The sequence below is a fragment of the Petromyzon marinus genome, chromosome 67, assembly GCF_048934315.1.
Source record: "Petromyzon marinus isolate PM22_M1 ecotype Great Lakes invasive population chromosome 67, UKy_Petmar_22M1.pri1.0, whole genome shotgun sequence".
Lineage (NCBI taxonomy): Eukaryota > Metazoa > Chordata > Hyperoartia > Petromyzontiformes > Petromyzontidae > Petromyzon > Petromyzon marinus.
In genome coordinates, this window is record NC_133733.1 from 3,284,020 (window position 1) to 3,302,929 (window position 18,910).

At 56.3% G+C, this 18,910-nt stretch overlaps 1 pseudogene; it reads right to left on the reverse strand.

The window, feature by feature from the left end:
- The window catches only part of LOC116956764 (disks large homolog 4-like), a 57,499-nt pseudogene extending 38,991 nt beyond the window's left edge, over positions 1 to 18,508 (reverse strand).
- Between the last annotated feature and the right edge of the window lie 402 nt (positions 18,509 to 18,910).

Below are 18,910 nucleotides of genomic sequence, written 5' to 3' on the forward strand. Positions count from 1 at the left end.
AGGGAGGGTGGCGTTTGAGCACAGACTGCCCTACATGACATCATAACAACAGTCTGGACCACTGGACGGGTTCCCCGGGATTGGAAGGATGCCCTGGTGGTCCCCCTCTTTAAGAAGGGAGACCGCAAAGACTGTAACAACTACAGGGGCATCTCACTCCTCAGTGTGCCGGGAAAGGTCCTGGCAAGGATTATTCAACATCGCCTTGCTAGGCACGCTGAGGAGAGGCTTGCGGAGCCCCAATGCGGTTTCAGGAAAGGGCGGTCCTGCACAAATGCCATATTTTCTGTCCGTCTGCAACAGCAGAGGTGTAGGGAATTCCAGCAAGACCTACATCTCTGCTTTATTGACCTGGTCAAGGCCTATGATACCATCAGTAGGCCAGGGCTCTGGGTTGTTCTTCGTGCTTCTGGAGTCCCTGACCCTCTGCTCACGATCATTAAGGGCCTTCATGATGGTGAGCGGGCCCGGGCAAAACTACATGGCCGGGAGTCAGAGCCATTCCCTGTACACCTTGGGGTGCGACAGGGATGTCCTCTGGCTCCCACATTATTTAACATCTATTTTGACCACGTAGTTCGTGAAGCCTTCAATAGCTGTACTGGGGGAATCTCCATTTGGTACAGATATAATGGGAGGCTGATCGATGCCTGGGTGTGGTCAAGGGATGGCTCCCTATTGCTCAACGTTATGTATGCCGATGATTTGGTAATAGCTGCTCATTCAGAGGAAGAGTTGGAGACGCTGCTGCTGAGACTGGAGCATGCCACTAAGCGATGGGGCCTTACCATCAGCCCCACCAAAACTAAGCACCTGCCTGGGTATTTTGTACTATCGGACACTCCACCCCCATAACTCCCAATCGGTGATGGGGCAGTTGTGGAGAGAGTGGAGAGTTTCCCATACCTGGGCAGTGTGCTTATGACCGGATCCAGTTTAACAGCAGAGGTCTCACTCCGAATCAGTCGAGCAGCAATATCTTTTCATCGGTTGCGTAACGCTGTGTGGAAGCTACCCGGTCTGTCGCTCCGCACTAAGCTTCAGGTCTTCTCGGCCACGGTCATTCCCTCCCTTCTCTACGCTTGCGAAACGTGGACCCCCCTAATGGAACATCTTCGCCGGTTAGAAACATTTAGGCTAGCCTGCCTACGATCCATCCTGGGTTTAACCAGGCTGGATTGTGTGAGGAGCTCACAAATCCTTGAAAGATCTGGGCAAAGTCCCATCGGTGAGCTCCTCCGGCAGGAAAGGCTGCGTTGGCTGGGCCATGTAGCCCGCATGCCCAGCCACCGCATGCCGAAACAGCTTTTGTTCGGCCGGATCGAGGGGGCTAAATGGGCGCGGCACGGGCTAGAGAAGAGATGGAGTGACGTGGTACAGGAGGACGTGGTGCTGAGTGGACTTGCCTATGACTGGTACCAGCGGTGTCAAGATCGGCCTCTGTGGAGGAGGCTCGTGAAGGACGCTACTGGGCAGTTGGAGGCAGTCGCCCTCCAACAACAACAGAGGGCGGAGGAGCGACGCTCACAACAACGAGCGGAGCTCCGGGTGGCTAAAGCACAGCAGGTTGGCACAGTAGGGGGCACAGGTGGTGCATCAGCCAGTCATCTCAGTCAGTCGACCCGTGGCACTTGGGTCTGCCCGGTGACCTCCTGCCAGCGGGCATTCGACACTTCACGTGGCCTCAAGGTGCACATGGCCTGGCACAAGCGTCGTGGTGACGTCACCGCCACTTAGTGGCTAATGGCGGTTGTTGTTGTTGTTGTATATGTTTGTGTATATATGTGGGGAGCGGTGCTGTAGTGGTTAGCGCTACACTGCGCTACGAACCCGGCGACCCGAGTTCGAGTCTCGCTTACGGCCAACACCAGTGACGATTATCTGAACCGGTCCCGGGCCTCCCCTAGGTCGACTCAGCCTCAAATGAGTACCTGGTGCGGTGTGTAAACATCGCCACTGGGGAGACAAAGGCGGTCGGGCGTAGTGCTGGCCACCCACCCCCTCGTGTACCGTTCCGGCCTTCATAGGCGCTCGCTAGCAACACTTGCCCCTACAGTCTGTTAAGTCTACACGGGGGATCTTTGTATATGTATATATAGGAGTGTGTATATATGAGTGTGTGTGAGTGTATATGAGTATATATACACACACGAGTGTATATACACGAGTGTGTGTGTATATGAGTGTGTGTATATATATGAGTATATATATATACACACGAGTGTATATACACGAGTGTGTGTGTATGAGTGTATATACACTCGTGTATATACACACACACACACACGAGTGTATATATACACGAGTGTGTGTGTGTACGAGCGTGTGTGTGTACGCGCGCTAGTGAGCGAGTCCACCCAACCTTTGGGCCCCTTCACGAGCTTGATCTCGGCGAGCGTCTCCCCGGCCGGCCGGCGTCGCCTCACGTAGAGACGCACGATGGCGCCCGCCTCCTTGAGCGCCTCCACGGCTCGGCTGTGGGCGACCTCACGCACGTCGGCCTCGTTCACGCGCAGGATGCAGTCGTTGACCCTGCGTGGCGACGCACGCACGCACACGCACGCACGCACACGCACGCACACACACGCACGCACACACACGCACACGCACGCACACACACGCGCACGCACGCACACGCACGCACACGCACGCACACACACGCACACGCACGCACACACACGCACGCACACGCACGTCGTATAAACACCGTTCACGCGCAGGAACGGTGTTCACTCTGGGGGGGACGCACAACAACAACAACCGCAATTCGCCACTAAGTGGCGGTGACGTCACCACGACGCTTGTGCCAGGCCATGTGCACCCTGAGGCCACGTGAAGTGTCGAACGCCCGCCGGCAGGAGGTCACGGGGCAGACCCAGCAGGTGCCACGGGTCGACTGACTAAGATGACTGGCTGATGCACCACCTGTGCCCCCTACTGTGCCAACCTGCTGTGCTTTAGCCACCCGGCGCTCCGCTCGTTGTTGTGAGCGTCGCTCCTCCGCCCTCCGTTGTTGTTGGAGGGCGACTGCCTCCAACTGCCCAGTAGCGTCCTTCACGAGCCTCCTCCACAGAGGCCGATCTTGACACCGCTGGTACCAGTCATCGGCAAGTCCACTCAGCTCCATGTCCTCCTGTACCACATCACTCAATCTCCTCTCTAGCCCGTGCCGCGCCCATTTAGCCCCCTTTATCTGGCCGAACAAAAGCTGTTTCGGCATGCGGAGGCTGGGCATGCGGGCTACATGACCCAGCCAACGTAGCCTTGCCTGCCGGAGGAGCACACCGATGGGACCTTGCCCAGATCTTTCAAGGATTTGTGAGCTCCTCACACAACCCAGCCTGGTAAAACCCAGGATGGATCGTAGGCAGGCCAGCCTAAATGTTTCTAACCGGCGAAGATGTTCCATTACGGGGGTCCACTTTTCGCAAGCGTAGAGAGGGAGGGAATGACCGTGGCCGAGAAGACCTGAAGCTTCGAGCGGAGTGAGAGACCAGGTAGCTTCCACACAGCGTTACGCAACCGATGAAAATATATTGCTGCTCGTAGTGAGACCTCTGCTGTCAAACTGGAGCCGGTCATGAGCACACTGCCCAGGTATGGGAAACTCTCCACCCTCTCCACAACTGCCCCATCACCAATTGGGAGTTGTGGGGGTGGAGTGGGGGTGGAGTGTTCTATGGTACAAAATACCCAGGCAGGTGCTTAGTTTTGGTGCGGCTGATGGTAAGGCCCCATCTCTTAGTGGCACGCTCCAGTCTCAGCAGCAGCGTCTCCAACTCCTCCTGAATGAGCAGCAATTACCAAATCATCGGCATACATAACGTGGTTGAGCAATAGGGAGCCATCCCTTGACCGCACCCGGGCATCGATCAGCCTCCCATTATATCTGTACCAAATGGAAATTCCTCCGGTACAGCTATTGAAGGCTTCACGAACTGCGTGGTCAAAATAGATGTTAAATAATGTTGGAGCCAGAGGACATCCCTGTCGCACCCCAAGGTGTACAGGGAATGGCTCTGACTCCCGGCCACGTAGTTTTACCCGGGCCCGCTCACCGTCATGAAGGTCCTTAATGATCGTGAGCAGAGGGTCAGGGACTCCAAAAGCACGAAGAACAACCCAGAGCCCAGGCCTACTGATGGTATCATAGGCCTTGACCAGGTCAATAAAGCAGAGATGTAGATCTTGTTGGAATTCCCTTCACCTCTGCTGTAGCAGACGGACAGAACATATGGCATCTGTGCAGGACCGCATTGGGGTTCTGCAAGCCTCCCCTCAGCGTGCCTGGCAAGGCGATGTTGAATAATCCTTGCCAGGACCTTTCCCGGCACACTGAGGAGTGAGATGCCCCTGTAATTGTTACAGTCTGTGCGGTCCCCCCTTCTTAAAAAGGGGGACCACTAGGGCATCCTTCCAATCATGCTGAACCCATCCAGTGGCCCAGACTGTTGTTATGATGTCATGTAGGGCAGTCTGCGCACAAATGCAACCCTCCCTCAGCATTTCGCTTTGGAGACATCTCTGCCCGGTGCCTTTCCTGGTCTCAGGACTCCGGATCGCCTTCAGTACTTCCTCAACAGATGGCACCTCAGCCTGCCACTCACAGGGGGTGACTTCCTCCTCCAATATTTGAGGCACCGCATCCTCAGCAGGGTCATTCCCACTTTGTCCCACGGTGTTTTCCAGGCTGAGGGATTTTTCCTCCCCCAGGACCTCACAGAAATGCTCATAAAATCTGCAAACCTGTTCCTCGGGGTCGGAGATTGGATCACCGTTCTTTCCTCTAATGATGGTTATAGGTGTGGCGCTGCAGGTAACTTTTTTGATGGAGTTAAATAGGGATTTGTGATCGCGGGCCGTTGAGACAGACTCCATCTCATCAGCAACCCGCGACCACCACCCATCCTTGCAGCAGCTCACGGCTCTCCGAACCTCCGAGCGAAGGCTGTGGTAAGCCTCCTCATTCGCCGACGTGGGATGCTGTAGACGATTATAATGGGCCTGTCGCTTTTTCTCAAGCATCCTGAACACCTCCTCTGTCAGCCAGGGTCTCTGGGGAGGTCTGGACCGCATACCCAAAGCAGCCATTGCAGCTGCATTAGCCACAGTCCTAAACCTCGCCCATTTACCCTCGACATCAGGAGTGGGGGACGATGCCAACCCCAGCCACAAGCGATGATGAAATTCTCGCTTGCAACTTTCATCAGCTAGCTGAGACCAGGCCACCTTAGATCTGAATGGGGTCCTGGGTGTATACTCACTACCAGAGTGGAAGAATGGCAGGCGCATCTTACAGATGACAAGTCGATGGTCAGAGGGCAGATCAGCTCCACGGTAGGTCCTGGTGTTAAGGACATGGGCTCGCATCCGCTGGTCTTTCACTATGTAGTCCAGCAGATGTTCTTGCTTGGACCAGGCATGCATCCATGATGTTGTGTGGATGCACCGATTCCAGAACAGAGTGTTGGTAATTACAAGCCCATGGGCTGCACAACAATCTAGCAGCCTCCTACCGTTGTTATTGAGCTGATCTGGCCCATGCCTTACAATCACTCCAGACCAGGTGCCAGCATCATGACCAACTTGGTCATTGAAGTCACCCAACAAGATGACTATCCCGAGGTGCCACTTTAGCCAGCACCTGTGACAGGAGGTCATAGAAGGCATCTGACTTATCAGCCTTGCCTGCATCCCTCCACGGATGTTCGTCTTCGGTGGGGACATAAGTAACCACGACCACCACTCCTCGCCTCCGGTTGATGGGGAGGCGAGCCCAAAGTAGCCTGGGGCTTCCAGCATCCCATACCTCACCGCCACGCTCCCACACCCCCTCTATTATTTTGTTTAGAAGAAGAGCCACTCCCTGTTGTTTGGCAGTCTCCTGCCCCGAGTAGAGGACTGTCCACCCCTCATGGTGGCAGGAGCCAGAGCTGGTCCACCGGACCTCTTGAATGCCACAGAGATCCAGGCGGTACCGGTCCAGCACCCGAAAGAGGAGTGGCAGCCTCTCCTCCGCAGTGAGCGTTCGAACATTCCACGTCGCCATCCGTAGTGGCTTTTTGTTGTTTCTGTCTGGCAAAACAACCCCCTACCTCCTCACACTCTCTCGCTCACACTCACACACTCTCGCTCACTCTCGCTCACCCTCACTCGCACACTCTCGCTTACCCTCACACACCCTCACACTCTCTCTTAAACTCACTCACCCTCACACTCTCGCTCACCCTCACACACTCTCGCTCACACTCTCTCGCTCACACTCACACACTCCCGCTCACACTCGCACACTCTCGCTCACACTCTCTCGCTCACCCTCACACTCTCTCTCTCACATTCACACTCTCTCTCTCACACTCACACGCTCTCTCTCTCACTCACACACTCCCGCTCACACACACTCTCTCGCTCACCCTCACACACTCTCTCTCTCACACTCACACTCTCTCTCTCTCACTCTCACACTCTCACACTCTCTCACACTCTCTCTCTCACCTGAGTCGTCCATCCTGAGCGGCCGCTCCCCCGGGGATGATCTTGGTGATGAAGATGCTGGGGTCGTCCCCTATGTGGGGGTTGTCCGTACCGCCCGCGATGCTGAAGCCCAGGCCAGAGTTACCCTGCGAGAGCGAGGCGCGGCACTGTAACCTCCTCCGTCATCGTTGTCATCATCGTCATCACACCATCGTCAACACACCATCGTCAACGTTGTCATCATCATCATTGTCACCGCCGTCATCATCATCGTCACCGCCGTCATCATCATTGTCACCGCCGTCATCATCATTGTCACCGCCGTCATCATCATCGTCGTCATCATCATCATCGCCGTCATCATCATCATCATCATCACCGTCGTCATCATCATCGACACCGTCGTCGTCATCATCATCATCATCGCCGTCATCATCATCATCATCGCCGTCATCATCATCGACACCGTCGTCATCATCATCATCGTCGACGTCATAATCATCATCATCGACATCATCATCATCGTCATAGCGTACACGGTACGCTATACACTACGCTTTACACTATGCTATAGACTACGATATTGACTACACTATACGCTACACGATACGCTATACGCTATGCACTACCACACACTACTATATACTACACTATTCACGACCCTACACACTGCACTATACACTACTCTACCCTACACTATACACTACTACACCCTGCATGCACGCTTACTGCCAGACAACACACGCTCATGGCCACACACGCACGTAAACTCACAAACACAAACACACACACATATGGGTTGGCTGACTGAGATGTACGGCAGATGCAGCACCCGTGCGCCCCTACTATGCCAGCTACGCGCACACACACACACGCACACACGCACACACACACGCAATCACACACACGGATGCACACACGCACGCACACACGCATGCACACACGCACGTACACACACGCACGTACACACACGCACACACACACGCACGCACGTACACACATGCACACACATACTCGCACACACTCGCACACACTCGCGCACACACACTCGCACACACACATGCACAAAGACAGAGATACACGCAAAATACAAAGAACCCCCATATAGCCTTAACAGACTGTCGGGGCAAGTGCTGTTAGCGAGCAGCACCTATGAAGGCCAGCACGGTACACGAGGGGGTGGGTGGCCAGCACCACGCCCGACCGCCTTTGTCTCCCCAGTGGCGATGTTTACTACACACCGCACCAGGTTTTCATTTGAGTCTGAGTTGACCTAGGGGAGGCCCAGCACCGGTTCAGATAATCGTCACCGGTGTTGGCCATGAGCGGGAATCAAACTCGTGTCGCCGGGTTCAACACACACACACGTGTACACCCACACACACACGTGCGCACACACACATGCACACGTGCGCACACACACACACACACGTGTGCACACACACGCACACGTGCACACACACACACACGTGTGCACACACACACACACATGCGCACACACACACACACGTGCACACACACACATATGCGCGCACACACACACATATGCGCGCACACACACACATATGCGTGCACACACACGTGCACACACACACGTGCACACACACACACGTGCACACACACACACGCACACACACACACGCACACACACACACGCACACACACACACGCACACACACATACGCGCACACACACATGTGCACACACACACACATGTGCACATACACACACGTGCACACACACACACACACGTGCACACACACACGCGCACACACACACGTGCACACACACACACACATGTGCACACACACACAAGCGTTCTCTTACCCTCTCCAGGGTGATCTCTTCGTACTCAAACTCCAGTTCTGCTCCGTTCATCTGGCAACGCACACAAACACGCACAGAGACGGATTACAGCGACGTATTTACACTGCAGGAGGAGGAGTAATCCGATGAGCTATGAAGCTCTTTAATTCACAGATAGTCCAGTAGAGGACCACGGGGAGCCAGAAAGTCAGACAGTCGCAAACAACAGACACGATAGTGTAACACGGAGGTAAACACGACAGCTGTAATTACTGGCGAAACATCGTACTCAGATTGTAAATGTTGTGGCTTGTCCCTCCAACACACCGGTGTTGCTGTACTAGTGACGGTGTTGCTGTAACACGTGTCTCTATGTGTCTCTATGTGTCTATGTATCTGTGTGCATCTCTGCGTGTCTCTATGGGGCGATGATGATACCAGCCACACACTGAGATGACGCGCTGTCATCATCATCATCACCACGCACGTGGCCAGTAACACAACAGGGCTGAGTGACACTCACGCACGTGGCCAGTAACACAACAGGGCCGTGTGACACTCACGCACGTGGACAGTGACACAACAGGGCTGAGTGACACCCACGCACGTCCCCAGTGACACAACAGGGCTGTGACACTCACGCACGTGGACAGTGACACAACAGGGCTGTGTGACACTCATGCACGTGGACAGTGACACAATAGCGCTGTGTGACACTCACGCACGTGGCCAGTAACACAACAGGGCTGTGACACTCACGCACGTGGCCAGTGACACATCAGGGCTGTGTGACACTCACACACGTGGACAGTAACACAACAGGGCTGTGTGACACTCACGTACGTGGACAGTGACACATCAGGGCCGAGTGACACTCACGCACGTGGACAGTAACACAACAGGGCCGAGTGACACTCACGCACGTGGACAGTGACACAACAGGGCTGTGTGACACTCACGCACGTGGACAGTGACACAACAGGGCCGCGTGACACTCACGCACGTGGACAGTGACACAACAGGGCTGTGTGACACTCACGCACGTGGACAGTGACACAACAGGGCCGCGTGACACTCACGCACGTGGTCAGTGACACAACAGGGCCGAGTGACACTCACGTATGCCGAGGGGTCCATGTTGTCCGTGTTCACGATGATGGGCGGCGGGTTCGCCTGGAAGACAAACACGGGGGGAGGTGGGGGGCGGGGGCACAGGAAGGTTACAGACAAAGCTCCCGGCGTAGCTCCCACAGCACGTGCCCCGCACACAAAGGCAAAGGTCTGCCCCGTGTAGCCTGAAATCCGAATGTCGGGGCAAGTGCTGTTTAGTCGCGTGGAGCAGCAGCGCCTGTGAAGGCTACCGGCACCGTGGTGCACGAGGTGGGTGGGGTGGCTACAAGCACCAAGCCCGGCCGCCTTTGTCTCCCCGGTGGCGACGTTTACGACACTACACCGCAAAAGGTACTCGTAAGGCTGAGTCGACGCAAGGCAGGGCCCAGAACCGATTCAGATAATGGCCATCACACTCACGTCATCCGCACACTCGCCCACACACGTCATCCACACACTCGCCCACACACGTCATCCGCACACTCACCCACACACGTCATCCACACACTCACCCACACACGTCATCCGCACACTCACCCACACACGTCATCCGCACACTCGCCCACACACGTCATCCGCACACTCGCCCACACACGTCATCCGCACACTCGCCCAAACACGTCATCCGCACACTCACCCACACACGTCATCCGCACACTCGCCCACACACGTCATCCGCACACTCGCCCACACACGTCATCCGCACACTCACCCACACACGTCATCCGCACACTCGCCCACACACGTCATCCACACACTCGCCCACACACGTCATCCACACACTCGCCCACACACGTCATCCACACACTCGCCCACACACGTCATCCACACACTCGCCCACACACGTCATCCACACACTCACCCACACACATCACCCACACACGTCATCCGCACACCCACCCACACACATCATCCACGCACTCACCCACACACCACAACAATGACAACAGCCGCCCTTCGTCACTAAAAGTGGCGGTGACATCACCACGGCGCCTGTGCCAGGCTAGGTGCACTCTGAGGCCGTCACGTGAAGTGTCGAAGGCTCGCTTGCTGGTAGGAGGAGGTCACGGGACAGACCCAGCAGGTGCCACGGGGTGACTGCTGTGCCAGGCTAGGTGCAGGAGGAGGAGGTCACGGGACAGACCCAGGAGATGCCATGGGTTGACTGCTGTGCCAGGCTAGGTGCAGGAGGAGGTCACGGGACAGACTCAGCAGGTGCCATGGGTTGACTGCTGTGCCAGGCAAGATGCAGGAGGAGGTCACGGGACAGACCCAGCATCTGAGTTATGTCATTTCCGTACGATTCCAATAATTTTTAGAGTCAAAAATCGCCAAAATTTGCGGAGCTCCGCTGCAAATACTGGAAGAGACGAGAGGTGAGGCAGCGGCGAGCTCAGCCTCCCCTCTGATTGGCCAACACCTCAGTAGCCGGATGGAGCGCGGGCAATAAGCGCGTGCCCGTTACCATCTCAGTGTGTCACCAATGTGATGATGGTAGGCCCCTTCATTTCATGTCCTCGCCTTCCATACTCCAGGTAACTTATTTCACGTATTGTGTATAAAGATATTTAGGCTCGCTGGTCTCGTCATGAAACCGCAATGAAAAAGCACCGGCGGAGGCAGCTATCACATCTGCCTCACTGGGGGGGGACGTGTCTAACACGCCCCCCTCAGCGAGGCCACGCCCCCTTCAGTGAGGCCACGCCCCCTTCAGTGAGGCCACGACCCCCGGTGAGGCCACGCCCCCTTCAGTGAGGCCACATCCCCTTCAGCGAGGCCGCGCCCCCCTTCAGTGAGGCCACGCCCCCTCGGTGAGGCCACGCCCCCCCCCTCAGTGTGTGAATCTTGCTCCGACACGTGCCAGTGCCTTCCCAGCCATTGACCTCACACGGCACGTCACTGGTCGCGGGAGGCATCCAGGCGCAATGTGCTGACCGATTGAGATGATCAGCAGATGGGCGTTGTGTTGGCGAGATGTTACCTACCTCCCCTGATATACAAGAGTGCATGGTTTCAATACCGAGAGAGAGAGAGAGAGACAGAGAGATGTACACATTCAACTTGATTTGGTGCTTTCGTGACTGCAGGAATTACTCTTTGGTTTTCTCGGTAAAGTCACCACGTAGAAATAAGAAATAATAATGAAATAAAATTACATAATAGCATGCGACCTTTCGATTGCAACGCAAGCAATCATCATCAGGTATAGAAGGGCTACATTTAATAGAGAGAGAGGAAACACAGAGAGATGGAGAAGCACATCATATTGGACAAGATTCAGTAAAATTTTGGAAAGAACATAATGCAGCACAGAGGGTCGGTCAAAACACAATTAACGCATAGTCTGGCTGATTAAGTTAATTAACTTTATTATTTTAAATAACTTAATCAGCCAGACTATGTGTTAATTGTGTTTTAAATAACTGAAATAACTTAATCAGCCAGACTATGTGTTAATTGTGTTTTGACCGACCCTACATGTACACATTCAGTTTGTTGCCCTTCCCCCGGCACCTCCGATTAGCGCGGCTGGCTGCGTACAGTGCAAAAGAAGTTCAACACTCACACACGTAGAGACCTACAGACTCAACACTGCACCACAGACTCAACACTGCACCATAGACTCAACACTGCACCACAGACTCAACACTGCACCATAGACTCAACACTGCACCATAGACTCAACACTGCCCATAGACTCAACACTGCCCAGACTCAACACTGCACCATAGACTCAACACTGCACCATAGACTCAACACTGCCCCATAAACTCCACACTGCACCACAGACTCAACACTGCACCACAGACTCAACACTGCACCGTAGACTCAACACTGCACCACAGACTCAACACTGCACCATAGACTCAACACTGCACCATAGACTCAACACTGCCCATAGCCTCAACACTGCCCATAGCCTCAACACTGCACCATAAACTCAACACTGCACCATAGACTCAACACTGCACCATAGACTCAACACTGCCCATAGACTCCACACTGCACTGACGCACACACACGCACGCACACGCACGCACATACACACACACATCCGGCTGGACAAACAAGGCGCGCGTGTGTGTAAGCGCGTATGTGTGCGTGCGCTTATGTGTGTGTGTGCGTGCGCGTGCTGAACAGACGTGGTGGGGAGCGGTGGCGCAGCGGTTAGCGCTGCGTTGCGCTACGACTTCCGATTCCAACCCCTCTCACGGCTAACACCGGCGACGATTATCTGAACCGGTCCTGGCCTTCCCCCTAGGTAGACTCGGCCCTCAAATGAGTACCCGGTGCGGTGTGTGGCAAACGTCGCCACCGGGGGAGACAAAGGCGGCTGGGCGGGCGCGTTGCTGGTAGCCACCCACCCCCTCGTGTGCCACAGTGCCGGTAGCCTTCGCAGGCGCTGCTGCTGCTGTTGCTGCTTGCTACTAACAGCACTTGCCCCTGCGGTATGTTAAGAGGCTACACGGGGGAAGATCTTTGTCCGTGTGCGTCTCTGAACAGACGCACGGCTCAAGCCTCGTGCTAGGAGCTGCGACTCACGCACGGCACAGGGAGAGGCCCCCCGTGCCGCTTGGGGGGGGGGGGGGGGGAGGGGGGGGGGAGGGGAGCCCGGCGGCACTTTCAGATGACAAGTTTCGACCACGGCAAATACGGGTGTGGTTAAAAAAAACCCGTTGAAAAAACCCCCCACAAACACAATGCAAGACGTACCGACGAAGGCATCCCCAACAGCTGAATAAAATATTTGCCCCAAATCACTCCGCCGGGATGACACACAGGAGCAGCAGCAGCAGCAAGCAAGATCGGCGCTCTTTCAAAAGCACGCGCACACACACACACCGGTTTTTTTTTACAACCCCGTCAGCCGCACGGCGCATCATTTTGACGCAGCGGCGCAGGATTCAAAACGTGCGGGCGAAAAATAAAAAGAGTTCAGTTTCATTGTTCGCTATCCCCACTCCACCTCCATGGGCTGGGGGGGGGGGGGGTTATAGATCATCGGATTTCTCCTGCGGTATGAACACACAGTCCGATGCTGATGACGCGGCGCATGCCATAAGTCCATCGGCTTGGGTTTGCACGGTCACAAACGCACCACTGTGGCTCCTCTTTAATGTATCGGTGCGAAAGAAGTTCAACATGCACACAACACTGCACCACAGACTCACCAACGCTGCCCATAGACTCAACACTGCACCAACACTCACCACTGCACCATAGACTCAACACTGCCCATAGACTCAACACTGCCCATAGACTAAACACTGCACCAACACTCACCACTGCCCATACACTCACCACTGCACCAACACTCACCACTGCCCATAGACTCACCACTGCCCATACACTCACCACTGCACCAACACTCACTGCTGCCTATAGACTCACCACTGCCCATAGACTCACCACTGCCCATAGACTCACCACTGCCCCATAGACCCAACACTGCACCAACACTGCCCATAAACTAAACACTGAGGTGGTGTTTATACTGGGTGTCCGCGTTCTGTTCCCCAGCGCTGCTTGCTGTGCGCTGTCCATGGTGCTAGGCGCTGTCCATGGTGCTAAGCGCTGTCTAGAGGTCTGGGGCGCTGTCCATGGTGCTAGGCGCTGTCTAGAGGTCTGGGGCCCTGTCCATGGTGCTAGGCGCTGTCCATGGTGCTAGGCGCTGTCTAGAGGTCTGGGGCCCTGTCCAAGGTGCTAGGCGCTGTCCATGGTGCTAGGCGCTGTCCATGGTGCTAGACGCTGTCCATGGTGCTAGGCGCTGTCTAAAGGTCTGGGGCGCTGTCCATGGTGCTAGGCGCTGTCCATGGTGCTAGGCGCTGTCCATGGTGCTAGGCGCTGTCCATGGTGCTAGGCGCTGTCCATGGTGCTAAGGGCTGTCTAGAGGTCTGGGGTGCTGTTCATGGTGCTAGGTGCTGTCCATGGTGCTAGGCGCTGTCCATGGTGCTAAGCGCTGTCTAGAGGTCTGGGGTGCTGTCCATGGTGCTAGGCGCTGTCTAAAGGTCTGGGGCGCTGTCCATGGTGCTAGGCGCTGTCCATGGTGCTAGGCGCTGTCTAGAGGTCTGGGGCCCTGTCCATGGTGCTAGGCGCTGTCCATGGTGCTAGGCGCTGTCTAGAGGTCTGGGGCCCTGTCCATGGTGCTAGGCGCTGTCCATGGTGCTAGGCGCTGTCTAGAGGTCTGGGGCCCTGTCCATGGTGCTAGGCGCTGTCCATGGTGCTAGGCGCTGTCCATGGTGCTGAGCGCTGTTAATGGGTCTGGGTCTATGGTGCCGAGTGAGCTTGCTCACCATGGCACGGGGAAGATGTTGCAACTCCAAAAACAAAACACACACACACACACGCAGGCGATATTCCTGTTGTCATTACAATTACCACTACTACTCTCGCTTACCCAGGAAAGCCCGAGCCTCAACAAGACTCGGCAGGGTCCATGCCAACTTTTCGCAGGGCACAGGGTGATGTTGGTGCCACGTCTAATGGGGGCTGGGGGGGGGGGGTCTACCTTTGGCAGAAAACAAGAGAAACTGGAGGAAACCCCCACACACAACACGTGGAGAACTTACACGGACCGCCTCCATTCACACGTGAAGTGTGCACACACACGGACACAAGAGGCCAATATCCCCCCCACCCCCCACCCCCCCTCCCCCTTTAAGCCTGTAACAGACTGTTGGGGCAAGTGCTGTCAGCAAGTAGCAGCACCTATGAAGGCCGGCACGGCAGACGAGGTAGCGGGCGTGCCAGCACCACGCCCGCACGGCAGCCTTGAAGAACGTTGTTTACACACCGTACCAAATACTCATTTGAGGCCGAGATGACCGAGCACGAGACCCCAGAACCAGTTCAAACATTCGTCACTGTCATTAATATCGAGACCGGCAATTCACATCCGGGGCCAGAACCCAGCCTCTCAGGCGGTTCTGGCTCCGTGCCTTCAATATGGCCATCATGGACCCCCTTCGTGATGATGATATGTTAGATTTACATACACACTACCCCAGAGGGCTTGACATCCAGGATCTCAGCAGTGCTATCTCGGCGAGCATCTGTGAATCGGCTATCATGAACCCTGCGAGAAAGAAAGATGGGGCGAGGTGATGATCACTGCCTCGCCTGGTCTACAGGAGGTCGTGGGTTCGATCCCGACCCTGACGATGCCTGCTGCTGCTGTTGTATATTTGGAGTCTGCGTCTCTCTCTCATCATCATCATCACGATGGCTAGATGTTGACTACCTCGCCTGGCCTACAGGAGGTCGTGAGTTCGATCCCGACCCTGACGATGCCTGCTGCTGCTGCTGTATATTTGGAGTCTGTGAGTCTCTCTCTGTATATTTGGAGTCTGCATCTCTCTCACTCATCATCATCACGGTGGCTATGAGATGTTGACTACCTCGCCTGGTCTACAGGAGGTCGTGAGTTCGATCCCGACCCTGACGATGCCTGCTGCTGCTGTATATTTGGAGTCTGTGAGTCTCTCTCTCCCCGTGGTGGCTTGGACAGCCATGAGGTATACAACCCTCTTGCGAGAGACACCGCAACCCTTGGCAAGAAAACCACCACCTCAGCAGTTACTGCCCACTGCCCGTGTTTCCGACAAGGCCATCATGAAATACACAAAGAGATGTATACATGGCCCCATGGGTTTGAAACACTCCACCAAAGACTCAACACTGCACAAAAGACTCAACACTGCACCATAGCCTCAACACTGCACAGAAGACTCGACACTGCACAGAAGACTCGACACTGCACCATAGACTCGACACTGCACCATAGACTCAACACTGCACCATAGACTCAACACTGCACCATAGACTCAGCACTGCCCATAGACTCAACCCCGCACAAAAGACTCAACACTGCACCATAGCCTCAACACTGCACAGAAGACTCGACACTGCACAGAAGACTCGACACTGCACCATAGACTCGACACTGCACCATAGACTCAACACTGCACCATAGACTCAACACTGCACCATAGACTCAGCACTGCCCATAGACTCAACCCCGCACAAAAGACTCAACACTGCACCATAGACTCAACACTGCACCATAGACTCAACACTGCACCACCATAGACTCAACGCTGCACCACAGACTCAACGCTGCACCATCAACACACACACACACACACCTACGTACGTGCACGCACGCACGCACGTACACATGAACCGCCTCGGCATCGCGATCTCGCGCCGAACCCGACCACGGACAACTAACCCAACTCCCACCCCCACCGATGAGTGGAGCAACCTCCGGCACGGGCGAAGGTTACCTGCTGCTGCTGCAGCTGCTGCTGCTGCTGCTGGTCTCCCCAGAGTGCCGCCGGCTCTCTCCACACGGCGGCACCACCGGCACCCGACCTGGCGAGTGTGCTGCCCGCCGGGCCCTTCCCCATGCCACCGCCCCCGCCGTGCCCTGGCGGCCTCCCGCCAGCGCCCGGCGGCAGAGTCTGCGATCCAAGGTGCCCGCCGCCCATCGATTTGTGGGACTGCGCCTGCTGCTGCTGCTGCTGCAGCTGCTGCTGGTGGTGCTGCTGGTGCTGGTGCTGAGCACCGTAATCTACCACGGCCCTGGCGCCGCCGCGGGCTGGCTGGGCGCAGTAGCGCGCGTCGGAGGGAGCGGCCGAGGAGGAGGAGGAGGAGGAGGCCGCGGCGCAGCAGTCGGGGTTTCCGCAGCAGTAGTCGGTGCGGTACGCGTAGGACGCCATCGTCGCGGGTCGCGGTGCTGGCCGGGCGTTGGCGGCGGTGGCGATGGTGGTGGCGCTACTTGTTAGTGGTGGCGGTGGTGCTACTTGTTAGTGGTGGCGCTACTTGTTAGTGGTGGCGGTGGTGCTACTTGTTGGCGGCGGCGGCGTCGATGGTGGTGGTGGCGGCGGCGGTGCTGTCGAGCATCGGCGTTGGCGGTGCTACTTGATGGGCAGTGGTGGTGGTGGGCTGCAGGGTCGGGCGAGCGCCGCACCGGCTGTTGTCCGTTCTCTCTGTAAGCGGCTCTCCCCAGCGCTTGCTTGAGTGTCTCTAAGTCCGCAGCAGCTTCCTCCTCCTCCTTATTCTTCTTCAGTCTTTCTAGCTCTCTCTCTCTATATATATTTCTCACTCTCGCTTTCTCTCCCCTCCCCCCTACTCTCTCGCTCTCTTCCTCGTATTGCGGCTCTCAAGATTTTTTCCGATTCTCGCCGTCCGCCTCCGTCACCTCGAGTTACTCTCCACGTCTCCCTCCGCCTCCGTTTCGCCTGTCCGTCTCCCTCTGTCGCCACTGCTGTGCCAGTCTCCCTCCGTCTCTCTGCAGTCACTGCCGTCTTCCCCGTCCCTACGCCTCTCCCATCTTCGCCCCGTCTCCGTCCTTCCCTTTCGGCTCCGCGCCCTCCCGCTCCCCGATGTAAATCTACGCCTCCGTAGCGCTCTCTCTCCCTCGCTCTCTCTCTCTCTCGCTCTCTCTCTCTCTCGCTCTCTCTCTCTCTCTCTCGCTCTCTCTCTCTCGCTCTCTCTCTCTCTCGCTCTCTCTCTCTCTCGCTCTCTCTCTCCCTTTCTATTTACGACTCTGACCCTCTGCTCCCTCCCGCTGTCGGTCCCGCCGTCTCGTAAATGAACCGCGGGTCGCCTCTGCAACTCTCCCTTCCCTCGCTCCTCGCCGCTCGTTCGCTCCACCTCTCTCGTAATGAATTGCCCTGCCCTCTATAACTCTCCCCACAAGTCTGTGCGTCTCCACACTCTGAACAACACTCTCCGTCTCCCTCCCTGCCTCCCTCTCTGCGTGCTCCTTTGCTCTCGCTTGCGCTCCTTTTCTCTCTCTCCAACGTCCCCGACCTCACCACCAACTTGGCCTCGTCCTGACCGAGCGTAGCCTCTCGCTCGTCAGCTCTCCCAAGCGAAGCGATCCTCTCCCTCGTAACGCACACGCGTCTGCCTCTTCCAGCAGACTCTCCCAAGCCTCCTCTCCACCGCTTCTCGCTCCGTCTCCCCACTAGGAGATCTCTCTCTCTCTCTCCACCGCCCGCTCTCCCCCGTCCACTGCTCTATACGACTCTCTCGAAAGTAACTGGCCGCTGCTCTCCAACGCTCTCCGTCGTCTCTCCCCGTGTCTCCACTGGCCGCTCCACGTCTCTCTCCCTCCCCCCCCCCGACGCCCTCCGCCGCCGCCTCGCTCTCTCGCACCTCCGATCCGGGCTCGGCCGGCCACGTACGGTGCGCGGAAGGAAAGTTCAACTTGTGCGTACGACCCCCCCCCCCTCCGCCGCCGCCCCCCCCTCTCACTTATCCACTTCTTCCTCAACCCCCTTCTACCTCTCTCCCTTCCTGTTCCGGAGCTCTCGCTCGTGGCGCGACTCCCACAACGGTTCGGCCCTTCGCCACGACGGTAAAGAGGCGGCGTAGGTCGGCTTGAGAGAGAGAGAGAGAGGTCTGTCGGGAGTCCCGGAAGAATTTCCCGTGCAACACAACAACTAATGATGATGATGATGGCGACGTTGCTCCGGGTGTTGGCGGACACAGTCACGCGACTCTCTTGTCC